We start from the raw sequence: 13,418 nt of genomic DNA on the forward strand, positions 1-13,418 counted from the left end.
AAATGAAAAATATTATTTAGGAAAAAGAAATGGCTCTTAAATTTTTAAATATAGTTATTAAAGTTAGAAATGTAATAGAAGAATTGACAAATAAAGAAAATCTCATAACAGAGCAAAAATCAAAAGGCATAGGAAATATGAGAGAAAAAGATAAGAGAGAGAGAATAAATCCAAAAATTGAAACATTCAGAAAGGAAGGGGAAAAAATCATGGAGGGTCAGAATTTATCCCAAATAGTAAAGAAACATTTTTCAAATTAAAAGAGCCCAGCAAATACTGAGCATAATGAATGAAAAGACCAACACCTTAATATATTGTTACAAAATTTTAGAACAACAAAAATAAGTGCGATTTAAAGAGACTCAAAATATTTCTTTTTAAAGCTGCTTGCGTTGGTGAAAAATCAAGTTAACAGTGGTCTTTTCATCAGTAACATTAAATTTGAAAAGAAAATAGAACAATGTTTTAACATTCCTGAGGGAAATTTATTTTCAAATTAGATTGTATACTCATCTAGACTATCAAACTTTCAAACAAGTATGAGAACAAAGTAAGAACTTTTCAAATATGCAAAGACTAAGAACATTTACCTCCCATATACTATTAGAAGGGAGAATCCTTAAGATATAATCAAGCAAAATAAAAATAAAAACCATGGAAGAGAAAGATGTTGCATTTTTGATGTCTTCTCTGAAAATACAACTAATGGTAGCTTAAATAAATATGGTTTTATTTTTCTCATATAACAAAAAGGCTGGCATAGGTATTTAACAGCTCAGGGAAGTCATAAAGTTTTTAGGCACTTTTTATTTTTATTTTTTCCAGTTCTGCCAACTCTAGCATTTGATGTTCATCTTTCCTGTCACAAGATGGCTGCAGTAACTCCAAACATCACTTCTCCATTCCCAGAGAGAAGGAAGGAGTAAGTGCGAAAACCAAATCTACTCCAATTAGAAAGATTATTTTTGAGCCCCTACTCAGAAATTTTTTATCTATATCTCATTAGCTAGAATTAAATGGATCAGATGGCCATGCCTAGGGAAGAAGGAAACTATAGAGAAAAGCATTTTTTAGCTGGACATATTGCTTTTCCTTCCATGAAAAAAAAAATGAAGTTTTCGTATTAATAAAGGGGAAAAAATAATGGGCAGGCAGCCAAGAGTGTTTTCCACATAAAACATTATTTTGGCTCTACGAAACAGAAATTGGCTTAAGCAGTAAAGAAACAGAAAGTCCATATGTAAGATTCCAGAATTAGTTGATATCATCTGGAGCCCAGGTTGTTTCCATATCTCTGCTCTACCATCTCTTAGCATTGGCTTCCATTTCAAGCCAATGACAAGATAGCTGCCACAATTTCAGGTGTAATAGCTACCTATAACAATATCCAGAGTAAGAAAAACATCACCTAGGAGATCAAAATATCTCCCTATAAAGGTGATGTTGGAGAACATGAATTACCTCGGTAGCCAAGTAAGCTTACTAGTAACACTTTGACCCTGATTTTGGCAGACTTATCCAGTCAGATACTTGTGTCTGTCTCTCAGTTATTTCCAACTTGAGCAGGATTTAAAATGGTGTTATGTATTAGCCCCTAAAACCTCATTTCTAGCACCAGAAATAGCCTAACTTGGATGTCAAGTGTCTTCATTGGCCATAACAGTACAGATGGTACCCAAGTTTTTTCCTTAAAGAATGATGAGCATCCCAAAGTCCTGGCCAGAGGATGAGCCAATTTTATAACAACCTAAGCAGACCTTGCCCAAGGAGATTGCCTTATCATCAGGCAAGACTCATGATGTCTGAAGAGGGTCATCTTAGGTGATTGCTAGGATGGTGACTCAGCCACCCTCAGCATATCTCCTTTGGAATCCAAAGAACTTGGTTGAAAATTCTATTTGGCTTTATTACCCTCCAACCAGAAACATTGAACAAGTCACTCTCCTTTCTGAGCCTCTTTTATCTTGTTTATGAAATGGAACTTTGGTAACCAAGTGAAATAATGGGATAATGAATGTAGAAACTTGGTGAACTGTGAAAAAATATGAGATTGTTATAATAAGCTTATGTTCTAGATGGGAAGACTGGATGTGGGGATGTGTTAAATTAATCCATTGTGCAAGTTTTCAATGGTACAAAGGAGGAGCCTTATAGATGTATATAATAGTCAGGTTAATTGAATCATGGAGCTCAGAAAAGGCTTCCCCTACAATGGGATGGTTTTGTTTTGCATATTTTATTAAGGCATAATCTCAAGTAATTTTGACAAATACATACACCAGTGCAACCATCATCCTGACCAATATGTAGAAAATTTCTATCATCCTAGAAAGTTCTCACATGCCCCTTTCTAGTCAATAACTCAGGAAACCACTGAAACTTATCTGATTTCTATCAATATATATTACTTTTGCCTAGTCTAGAATTCTGTATAAATAGAATCATATAGTACATACTTTTCTGGTCTCCTTTCTTTCAGCATTACGCTTTTGAGATTCATCCATGTCATTGCATGTGTCAGGATTTTATTCTTTTTTTATTGCTGAGTAGTATTCATTGTGTGACTATACCATAGTTTATTCATCCATTCACCTATTGATAAATATTTGGATTGTTTTCTGTTTGGGGTATTATAAATAAGCTGCTATGAACAATCTTGTACAGATTATTTTGTGGACACATGTTTTCATTTCTCAGCATAAAGGTGCTTAGAATGGATTAAATTTGACTTAGAGAAATGAAAGAAATGAGCGTTTCTTGTATGTGACCATTGTGGTTGCAAATTCATGATTACCTGCTTACCACATATGGAAGAGCAGACTTGCTGGGTGGTGCTAGGCACTCGTTTGAGGTCTAAGACCAGGAATTTAAAATGAAGTCATTCAGTCTGTGTGTGCTTTTTCTCTGGTGACATTCAGCTGCTCAGGTGCAGTTATAAAATCTCATCTCAGGTGGTAGTGTTTAGCCAGGTTGTGGTTTTCCTAAGAAAATATGTTGAAAATTGAGGTGGATAAGGAAATGATTATAATGACAAATCATAGGTCATAGGCTCTACGCTGGGCCAGAGGGAGATGAAGAATGGACAATGAAAACTGGTAGGATTAATAGATTAGAGGTCTCAATGAGGTTGAAGAATTATAGCAAATGGGGCCCTAGCACATGGGATTGAAAGGATAGGAGGTGATAAATGGAGAGTGAAATACGGAGCCCTTTTAAGGCTAATTAAAGTGTGGAGGGTGTAAACTTGGAAGGGGTGGCTCAGTTGCGGAGCATATTGTTGGATGTGAGATCATGAAATGACTGAGAGGCCAGGGTATTGAACAGATCATCAACATGTATGTTGAACTCACCCATGAAGTTAAAGGTTGGTGCTAGGAATTGGAAAGAGCAGGGGAAAAGATTATTTTGGGAGGTCAGAAGATGGGAGCAATCAAGATGGGCAGGGTGCTAGACCTGAATGGCAAGAACTTCAAAAGAGCAGAGATCTTCAAGGGAGGGTGGGGGAAAACCATTAGGAAGTTCGAAGTCAACTCTGCCAACACTATTTTAATTTTCATTGACATCCTTCCAATGGCTGAGTGGAACACACCAAACAAAACCACTGGAAGTCTTTCAATGTGGAATGCTTTATTATAGGTCTTGCCACTAGGAAGTGCTGTCAGTACTGGAAAGACTGGAAGGCGGACCAGCAAGCAGTCCCTGGAGGCCAAAAAGTGTCTCGGCCTGAGCACTGAGGACCCCTAGGGATCTTGTGAGATATTGGAGCTCAGCCATCTTTCACAGCTGCATTTAACTGTAGATATTTTTAAGTGTATTTAAATCTTAAAAAAAAAAAAAAAAGCGCCAAATTCCTAAATTCCTTTAAAGAAGTTACTGAGTTATTGGAAGGTTTTAGTTATCATGTGTTTTCCCAACCAAAAAGTTCTAAAAGTACAGCTACTATCACGTAGGATTTGATGACATTTTCTCCTGGGTAAAAGGATTACTCATAACTTTGGGTTTTGAGAGTTGATTGGTAATACCATACTTAAAAATGTTCTTCCTGTATTACTTTTTGTAAGAAGCATGGCATAGTGCTCGAGAATACTAGAGTTGGAGTCAGAATTGTAGCAGCAACAATAATATTTATTATCATTATCATCAACATTTGAGTATTTACTGTGCACTAAAAAATAAGTGGTCTAAACAATGTACATAAATTCTCTCATTTATTCTTTTTATGAAGTAGGTACTATCATCAGTCCTATCTGACAGATAAATAGGGTCCAGAGAGCTTAGGTCATTTGCCAAAGGCCATATAGTTTAGTAAATGGTGGTAGTGGTGAGACGAACCTGGATTTCATCTTTCCCTTAATCAAAATAGTCCAGGTTATGCAGTAGGAGAAAACACCTCTGAATCTCAATAGCTCAGCTCAACAGACACTACCTATTCTATGTGGGTTGGCAGAGGCCTAGGCTATTATATTAACTCATAGACCCAGGCTGACATGTTTCATTTTCACACATGCTTTCATCATCAGGATCAGGAGTCCCCAACCTCTGTGGCCTATTAGGAACTGGGCGGCACAGCAGGAGGTGAGCAGCAGGCAAGCGAGCAAAGCTTCATCTGTATTTGCAGCTGTTCCCCAGTGCTAGCATCACTGACTCAGCTCCATCTCAGATCATCAGGCATTAGGTTCTCATAGGAGCACTGGTCCCTCGTGCCAAAAAGGTTGGGGATCATTGAACTGATTACCGCGAAGGCAAGCGTGTGCTAAAGTGTAACTGGAATGAAATGTGTTTGCTCGAAAAGGATTCATGTCACTTCTCACATTTCACTGGCCAAAACAAGTCACATGCCCCTCCTCACTTCAAGGGAGAAATGTACTCCTGCCATGAGCCTTGAAGGAGGCAATCCAGACTATTTGGTATTAATGATTACCACAAACACGCAGGCCCTGGCCAGGTTATGTTCCTTTAAGCCTCAATCTCTCTACCCACAAAATGACCATAATCATTTTGTAAGGATCTCTTGTTGTAAGGATCAAATAGAGATGTTAGTTACCAACAATAAGGCAGAGTGGTTGCATCTAACCTCAAATTTCTCTGAAAAGCCTGGTTCCATCACAGGTGGCTCTGTGCCCTTCATACAGAGCTGTCTTTGGAATGGCCTCTGTCCAATACGAGAACCTTTCTTACACACCTGAGGTTGTGAAGGATATAGTTTTCATTTTAATAAACAACATGCCATAGTTGTAGTTCCAATGCAGGCCAGAAAGTTGTCTGGAACCATCAGCGTTTCAGTTCATGTTTAAAGCTTGTGCCTACTTAGGCTTGAGCATGTGAGGGTCATGGCGAAAATGCCTTCCTTCAGGTTCTCTGAGCTTTCAGGTCATCAAGATAGTTTACTTGGCTCCTCTCAGTTTCACTGGAATGACTCTCCCCAGGATGTCTGCTCTGAGTCAAGGATGAGCTAAGCCTCAGAAACTCCTTTGCCAACCAAAGAATGGTAGTGCTGAGGAGAGGACAAAAAATACCCTTAAAAAGAGCAATTCCCAAACTTCCACGCAAAAAGTTGTGACCACGCTGCCAGAGCATTTTGCTGGCTTCTTTCTTATGGGTTGTTTTGCTAGGTCATTTGTCTTCTTCCTCGCTCCTCCGATAGACTAGGTTGTGAGCTTCGTGAGTGAGGAGCATCTTTACATCTGGGTTTCACGGCAGATGTGAACAACCTGGTACAAAACAAGTACTCAATGAAGGTTCACTGTATGAAAATGCTTCTGAATAGTCTTCATATGAATTAACACATGATGATTTCCTTGTAGAATTTAGTATCTAACTAAACTCTAGCAATTAGGCTAGTTGATTTTATAAATCTAAAATAAGGCTAAAATGGGGGAGGGGAAAACAGAAGAGCGAGTTAAAAAAGGACATTTCAGGCGGAGGGAGCAGGTAGAAAAGTAAAAGGTAATATCCAGCATGGGGAGTGCCGCACTTACCATGGAAGGTTAAAACAATAGGTTAAAGAGGAAGGTTGGAGCTAGCTAGATACGGGACAATGAGGGGAAGGCGAGAAATGGGACGTGGTGCATCAAATTCCGCAGCCAAGAACTCAAACTGCAAAGCAGGACGGGTGGAGTAAATACATTAGGCTCCTAAAGCTTCCTTTTATTTAGGCGAGCTCCAGTTCACAAAGGGATTAGCGAAAGCAGACTTCGCACTTCCCCCAGGCCAAGAGAGCTGGAGGGACGCCCCCTAACCTCGCTCCGTCACGTGGGCAGAAGCGCCCAAGGCACGTGACCTACCTAGAACCTGGCCAATCAGTTTCTGCAGGGGCGGGGCCTCGAAGTCCAAGGGGCGGGAGCATCTGTTGAGGTCGCTTCTTCTCGCGAGCCTTGCCACCATCACTTTTCAGCCGCCCACGACCAGGAGCTAAGGTCTCGCGAGGCTTGGGTGTTGCGGCGGTAGGAGGAGGACGGAGAAGGACGGCGCTAAGCCACCGCTGCCTCCCTCGCTCACTCCCTCGCGCGCTCGCCCGCCCCCTCCCTCCCTCCCCTCCCTTCCCCGGCCCCGGCTCCGGCCCTGGCCCATTTGCTGTTCATTCTTCTACTGGGAGGATGTCGGGCTCGTCTCTCCCCAGCGCCCTGGCCCTCTCGCTGTTGCTGGTCTCTGGCTCCCTTCTCCCAGGGCCAGGCGCGGCTCAGAACGGTAAGCGGGGCGCCGGGGGCGGGTCGGGCGGGGGCTGTGGAACGCCGGCGGCCGTCCGGGGCCCGAGGAGGTGCGAGAGTAAGGGGAAGGGAGCTGGTGGGTAGTCTGAGGGACTGCGGATCTAAAGCGAGGAGAAGCGGGTCGGAGTTGGAGGCGCGGGTGTGAGAACGGGATTCGCCAGTGTGAGAGGTGGGGGCGTCAGATAAGAGCCTGAGGTGTATTGCTGACTTAGAGGCGCCACATCGTGGGGCTCGTCGCTCCGAGTCGGGGACACTCAGGAAGCCGACGTGAGGAGCTGGAGTAGCGGGGGCGGATGAGGAAGGGGCGCAGCTATTAAGACAGCAGGAGACCGGCGTTTGTGTTTAAGGCGACGGGAAGTGGTGTTGTCAGGGTCCCGGGCATAGGGGTCGTCTAGGATTCTACTGGGGCCCTGTAGGACTGATGACATCCTTAAAATATAGAGGACACGTTGTGGGTAAAGGAGTCCTGGAGAAAACTGAGCAAGAGCAAGAGTACTGGAGCCCTAAGAAGGGGGTGAAGAATCAGAGAACCTTGGATATAGAGGTAGACGGAAGGTGGGTGGAAAGCTAAGGTAGTGGGTTGACTGCAGTTGGGGATCTGGAAAGGGAAGCAGCAGTGGCTCTAAACGACATGGGCGGGGTGGGGGGGGGAAGAGGGCTGGGTTTGAAGAGGAGGGTGGAGTGTTGGGCATTCTAGGGTAGTGGTTGGGAGAGCAAAAGGGAGTTTCTAAATAAGGAGAGGAAAAATGAGCAGAGGGATGGGGAGAAAGGGTTGAAACTGAGGTAGGGGTAATATTTATTAGAGAAAGAAGGGTGCCTGGAAGTAGAGATGGAGGTGGGGGAAGACAAAATAAACGAAAGGAGTGAAATGCGGGAAGCCGGGGTCTTAACGTTGTTTGCAGTGTGAAAGATATGTTCGGGAAGGAAAGAGCTGAGTTGTGGCAAGCGCTGTATGATATTGGTTGGGCCTTTGGGAAGCCAGGGGCACATAGCTGGAACTGCAGTGATGGGATTGAGGACAGTGACTGGAGAAAATGGGTTTTTAAGATCTAAAAGTTTCAAGACAAAAGAGATTATTTCTGAGGAACATACAAGTAATCCCTGCCTGGGATGCGTGCAGTGTTCAGTGAAAACGAGAGACTTAGGTTTTGAATTCAGGCTCTTTAGAGAAGATGGAGAAGTGGTGGGGAATCATGGTGATGGGGTATCTGATCTAGACGAAAAGATTCTGATTGTTGAAGGCATTTGTTACGGTTCAGCTGCTGAATTGATCTTTCATAGGTGAGACTAAAAGTATGAATTAGTTTCTGCTCTTGTGGAAACAGCCTTTAAGAGATTTAAAAAATATTTTTATAGTAAAGAATTTATAAGAAGTCAGTACTAGAGAGTGAACTATGAAGTATTTTTGCTACTTCTTCAGTGTTTCTTTCTTGTTATGCTAGAACAATTTGAAATTACTCCTGTTGGAATATCTGAAATTTTAAATGACTTTCATTTTTAAAAAAGTCAGTGATAGAGCTAATGGAGTTAAGCATTCTAAGGCGAATCCATGCTTAAATTGCTGACGATTACAGTGAAAATATATCAATAAAGGATCGAAAAAGCACCATCAGTTAAATATGTGTTTGTTATACCAAATTGTACCAATCAAATCCTGTGTGTGCTTCATGGCCTTGAATTATCACTGTAAGGGTCAGAAAGGAAACATTTTTCTGTCTCTAGCATTTAATGTATGTGAAGTATATTGTGTATTTTTCCTGTTTTCCTCCAAAGCATAGGCCACTGTGGAAGGCAGGGTAGAGCTAGATTGATTTGTCTTAACCAATTAACCAACAGTCTGTTTTGACAATATGACTTAAGCCTAATACTAATTTTCAGCTATTCGATTTGTGGAAATAGCATGGTTTCATTTGGCACCATAGGTGAGAGGTTCTTGATCTTAACACTAATCTCTCTGCTGGCATAGCATCTTTCAGTGATTGATAATACAGTGAAATTGTAGTTTCTTAGCAACTAAAGCAAGTTTTTTGAATAGGCCTTCAAAGACTCATCTGGTTGTTTTCAGTGATATGTGTTCCAAATACAGCATAGTTCAGCCTTTTCCTTGAAATGAGCTTGAATTCAGTCACATGACATGACCGGTGAAGTGAAGCTGAGCTTGTTGTTGACCTAAATGAATGTAAATTTAATTCAAGGAAGAAACGGTTATCATTTGAGTTTGAGTACACATAGATAAGGATGCTTTTTTATAGCTTCCTATAACATAATAAGATTCAAACTTTCATCTGGTAATAGCCTTATAGTAGTCTGACCTTGTGTCATGGAGTTTGCATTTTCTTACAGTGCTTCAGAAATGGATACCATGCTCTCTGTATGATATTGAAATGTTAGAAATGTTAGATTTCAAAATGATGACTTAAAAAAACCCCAAAACCTACATGTTTCTGGATTGGGTATGTGGTAGTATAAATTGAGTGTAGATGTTTTTCAAAAGGTCTCTATTTCATTATTCCTAAAATGAAGAATTTGGACTAGATGACCCTCAAGATCTCTTCCAGTTCTGTGACCTGTTATCAAGACTTTCATTCAGATAGATTTTGTTTCTCATCCAAATATTTAAACTTGAAGGACCACAGTTTCCAGTAAAATCCTTATGTAAAGTGTTGATTTTTGAATGTATCGTGAAAAATGTAGTTCATTTTAAAGGAAGAAACTTTTCCTAAAATGCTAAGACATTCAAAAGCTTTAGACTAGAATTAAATTGAACAAGTATAAGCCAAGCGGTATTTTATGGTAGTCAAGAGCGCAGACGTGGGATCCTGATAGACCTGGGTTTGAGTCCCAGCTCTCTGTAGCTAAGTGAACTTGAGTAAGTAAGGTGCTTAGTATTTCCAAGCCTCAGTTTTATCATCTGTGAAATGGGGTTTATAATAATGTCAATCCCTTGGGGATGATGCGAGGATTAAATGAGATAATGGCCATAAAGCACTTAGATTTCTGCCTGGCATATAGTGAGTCTCAGTTCAGAGTCCATTTTTATTATAGGTAACATGTTACTGTACTGTAACATGCTATATTACTGTATGTGAAAAGTAGCATTATTAATTACTTTTTTTCTTCATATATATATTGAACATTTAATTGTTAATGCTAACTCACTATTATCTTGAATGAAGTTAACTTCATTTGAAGGCTCCGAACAGAGAGATTTGCACTTTTGCACATGTAACTTTTTAAGAAAAGTGACCAGCAGTGCTGCAGTTTCAGATTTGGCAAGAAAGTTTGTATGTCCATTTCATTGTCTGGGAGATTTCATGGCTTTCTTTTTCTTTCAGTGAACTAAATATTTCTTCATAGAATCCCTTAGTTAATAGAAATAGAATGTAGTGCCTGGCACACAGTGGGAGTGTCGAAGATGTTAGCTGATGAATGAATGTGGAGTGAAGTGTAAAAATGTAATATTGAAAATATAAAGTTGGATAATAAACACAGTTTAGTGGGAGAAAAAGAAAAGTCTAATCAATTTTATTATTAATGAGCTAAATTTTAAGAAACCATTTTGCTTGGGTGATACTAGATAGCTGTGAGCATTGTGTTTTTAACAATGTCAGTATTTGCATTAGATAATACACACGTTTTTTCTTTTCTGTCAGGTGCTGTTTGCTTCAGTGGTTTGGCAGTTTTCTCTCCTTGAGTACATTTTTAGATGTGTATTTGCTATTGTGCATTTCCTCTTTGGGTGAAGTGAAATGAGTAACAGAAGACATGTTATCTATGGCAGCTGTGCACAAATGACATGCCAAATGTCATGCAAGAGATCTTAACATAATTAACCCAAATAAAAATTTAAATGAAGAAATAGTTTGCCTTGGAATAAAGCATTTTCTAAGAAGATCATAAGCCTCCAGTCTCTCAGGCAACTGACCAGAGTATCACTACTGACATAATGGAGCACCCAGGCATGAGAAACTTTTCAGGGATCTGGAGTAGAAAGGCCGTGTTACTACATCAGGACCTGTTGCTGGGCTCTTAGTCTTTGTTTTTCAAGGTTACTGGATCCAAATTAGAAAGAGATGCAGATGGGATTTTATGTTGCCAGACATAATATAGCTTAACCTGTTAATGTACCAAGGTTTAAAACAACAAAAGGAAATAAAAGCCCTTAAATATAAATGTACTCCACAGTCCAAACATTTGCCATAAATTAGGATTGAGGTTCATTACAGGCCTTACTTTGTCTGAGTTATACAAATCTCCATGAGAAATTGGACTATTTGGTCTTGAAAGAATTCCTTTATTTTTCTCATTAATTCAGTTTTTATGTGAAATATTTTCTCTTGTGGAGTATACCTTTATATATTAATAAAAAGCAAAATGTTATCCTATTGTCTTTATTTTTTACTAAATATAAATTTATTTAGTTTGAGGTACTTTTTCAAAATAAGATGTTTCATATGTAAAATCTGAAACTTTGCCAGATGTATGTAAAAGTTTTTTTAACAAGAATTTGGAAAGGAGATAAGATGCTAATATCTATACAAATGAAATGTGTAGAAAAACAATGAATGACTATATTAAATATCACACAGATGTTCAATAAAAATTTGAATAAAGTTATGCAAAGACATTTTAGCAGAAGTAAATTCTGTGAAAAATTTTCTGATGCATTCTATTTACAGTGAGAACACAATCTGGACAGCATCAGAAATAGAGAATGAAGTTGTAAGAGAAAAGGAAAAAGAAGAAAGTCTACAGTAGTACAAAGAGAAAAGCAGGAAGCAAAAATGAGGAGCATCTGGAAAAATAGAATCTATCAGAAAGAGTAAATAGAGATCTTTCAAGTACATTCACATATCAAAATTAAAATAATAGTGCAAAATCACCATTGTGTGAACAATTGGCTTGGCTTTCACTGTGCTTCTTTAAACAAAACATCATTTTACATGAATTTATAAAAATGCCATTGATGGTATGGAGTTTAATTTTAAGCACCTTAGATAAATGCTTTTAAAATTTGTGAGGTTTTTGTGGATTTTTCTTTCAGAATTCCCAATTTTAGTTGGTCCTTACCAACGAAATAGTTTTAGGGAGGCAGGAAAACTCTTCAGTAAAATTAGTTGATTATAGTCATAAACTTCTCACTGAATTTAAAGTGAAATACTTTTGTGATCCAGTGTAAAAACATTATTCCAGTGGAGTTGATGTCTAAATTTAAAAAATTGAATACGTAAGTAAAATACTTCTGTTTCTCAAGAGTTTATTCAAAATTGTTATCTAAAGTCGAAAGTAGGCCTTTTTTGTTTGATTTTACATTTATACAAAGTATACATTTATTAATCAAACCTAATTAGATTGAAGTTATTTTTACTTGACTGCTCAGAGCTCTGTATGGAAATGGAGTTTATTGAATATTTAAAGAATTTCCTAAGTATCTACATTTATTTACGTACAGAAGATTAGTGGGAGACATAGTTAATGTTCCTCAGGCACTCTCTGGTTTTTTGTTTTGTTTCTTGTTTTTGTTAATGTTTCAAATTAAAAAAAAAACAACAACCCAGTCTTATTTTTTCATTAAAGCAGACTTTGATGGAAACATCTTGTGTTAAGTTCCTTGTTCTAAAAAGTACTAAATGGTATTCTTTTGCATTTCTGAAAATAATCATAGAATGTTTTAAGACTAGTTTTTCCAAGTGATCTTAGTTACTAGAACCTTATGGTACACTTTATGGTATTTTCCAGTAGTATTTCACTTTGGATATGCTTTGCTTCACTTCGTTTTATCTTGTTACACCCAAATATTGCTTCAGATTGATTAAACTATGAATTATGAGATGATGTGAAATCACTTTGAAAGTATTAGGGTTCTATATATTATATAAGGTTCTATTATTAGAAAACAAATTACAGATTGTGGCAATAGTTTTAATCATATCCAAATGTATATTCACATTCTAAAAATGATTAAATATAAAATACAAGACAAAATGTCAAGTCCTTTCTGACAGAATACAGGGCAAAATGTTCCATATACAGTAAGATACATTAAAAAAAGGTAAGAGTGTGCTTGCATTTATAAATTATAACATTGATCCTTCTTTTCTTCCTGATAGTAAATGAAAACCACTAGACTAGATGATGTCTAAATTCCCTTCCAATTCTAAAATCGCAGAACTCTATTGATCTTACAGCTTAGGTACTGCCTCTGATGGGTAAAGGGCCTAGAGAGAGAATACTTTGTTTTAATAAGTTTTTAGAAATTTACTTTTTGGAAATAAGGAAAGCTGACTTTGAAGTTTGCACTGTTTTGAAATACAACTAGCTGTAAATCTGCTTCAGACTACATTTGTAGTTCTTGTTTCAAGGAAGGTAGAATGGTATCTGTTATAGAGGTCTCATATTAAACTTGCCAGAAAAATTGTCAGATGAATTAAACAATTAAATGAAAATCACTGCCAGGTAGGTAGGTATTTTGTTCTCTCTGTTGGTTGAGAAGTAGTTGACTATTGAAGAGGCAATGAAGACACAGTGAAGCACACTTAACTAATTGTATTTTTATTTTATATTTTGAGGTTTGTTTTCTATTTATGCCTTAGTTTCTTTTGTCCCTTATATATTTTTTTGACTTCTAAACCTGTCCATTATAGTTGAACAAGGCAACACAAGCGTTATCTGGATTAAATCTGAGAAAGTTCCTAGATTGGTATTCCTTAG

General features: G+C 38.3%; 1 long non-coding RNA gene across 1 annotated transcript; it reads left to right on the forward strand.

The window, feature by feature from the left end:
- Positions 1-6,357: 6,357 nt before the first annotated feature.
- LOC112471688 lies at positions 6,358-11,607 on the forward strand. Its single transcript, XR_003043375.1, has 3 exons — positions 6,358-6,687; positions 7,149-7,262; positions 10,361-11,607. It is a non-coding gene; the product is annotated as an uncharacterized LOC112471688 (long non-coding RNA).
- The last annotated feature ends 1,811 nt before the right edge of the window (positions 11,608-13,418 follow it).

Source organism: Pteropus alecto, unplaced genomic scaffold (genome assembly GCF_000325575.1).
Source record: "Pteropus alecto unplaced genomic scaffold, ASM32557v1 scaffold38, whole genome shotgun sequence".
Lineage (NCBI taxonomy): Eukaryota > Metazoa > Chordata > Mammalia > Chiroptera > Pteropodidae > Pteropus > Pteropus alecto.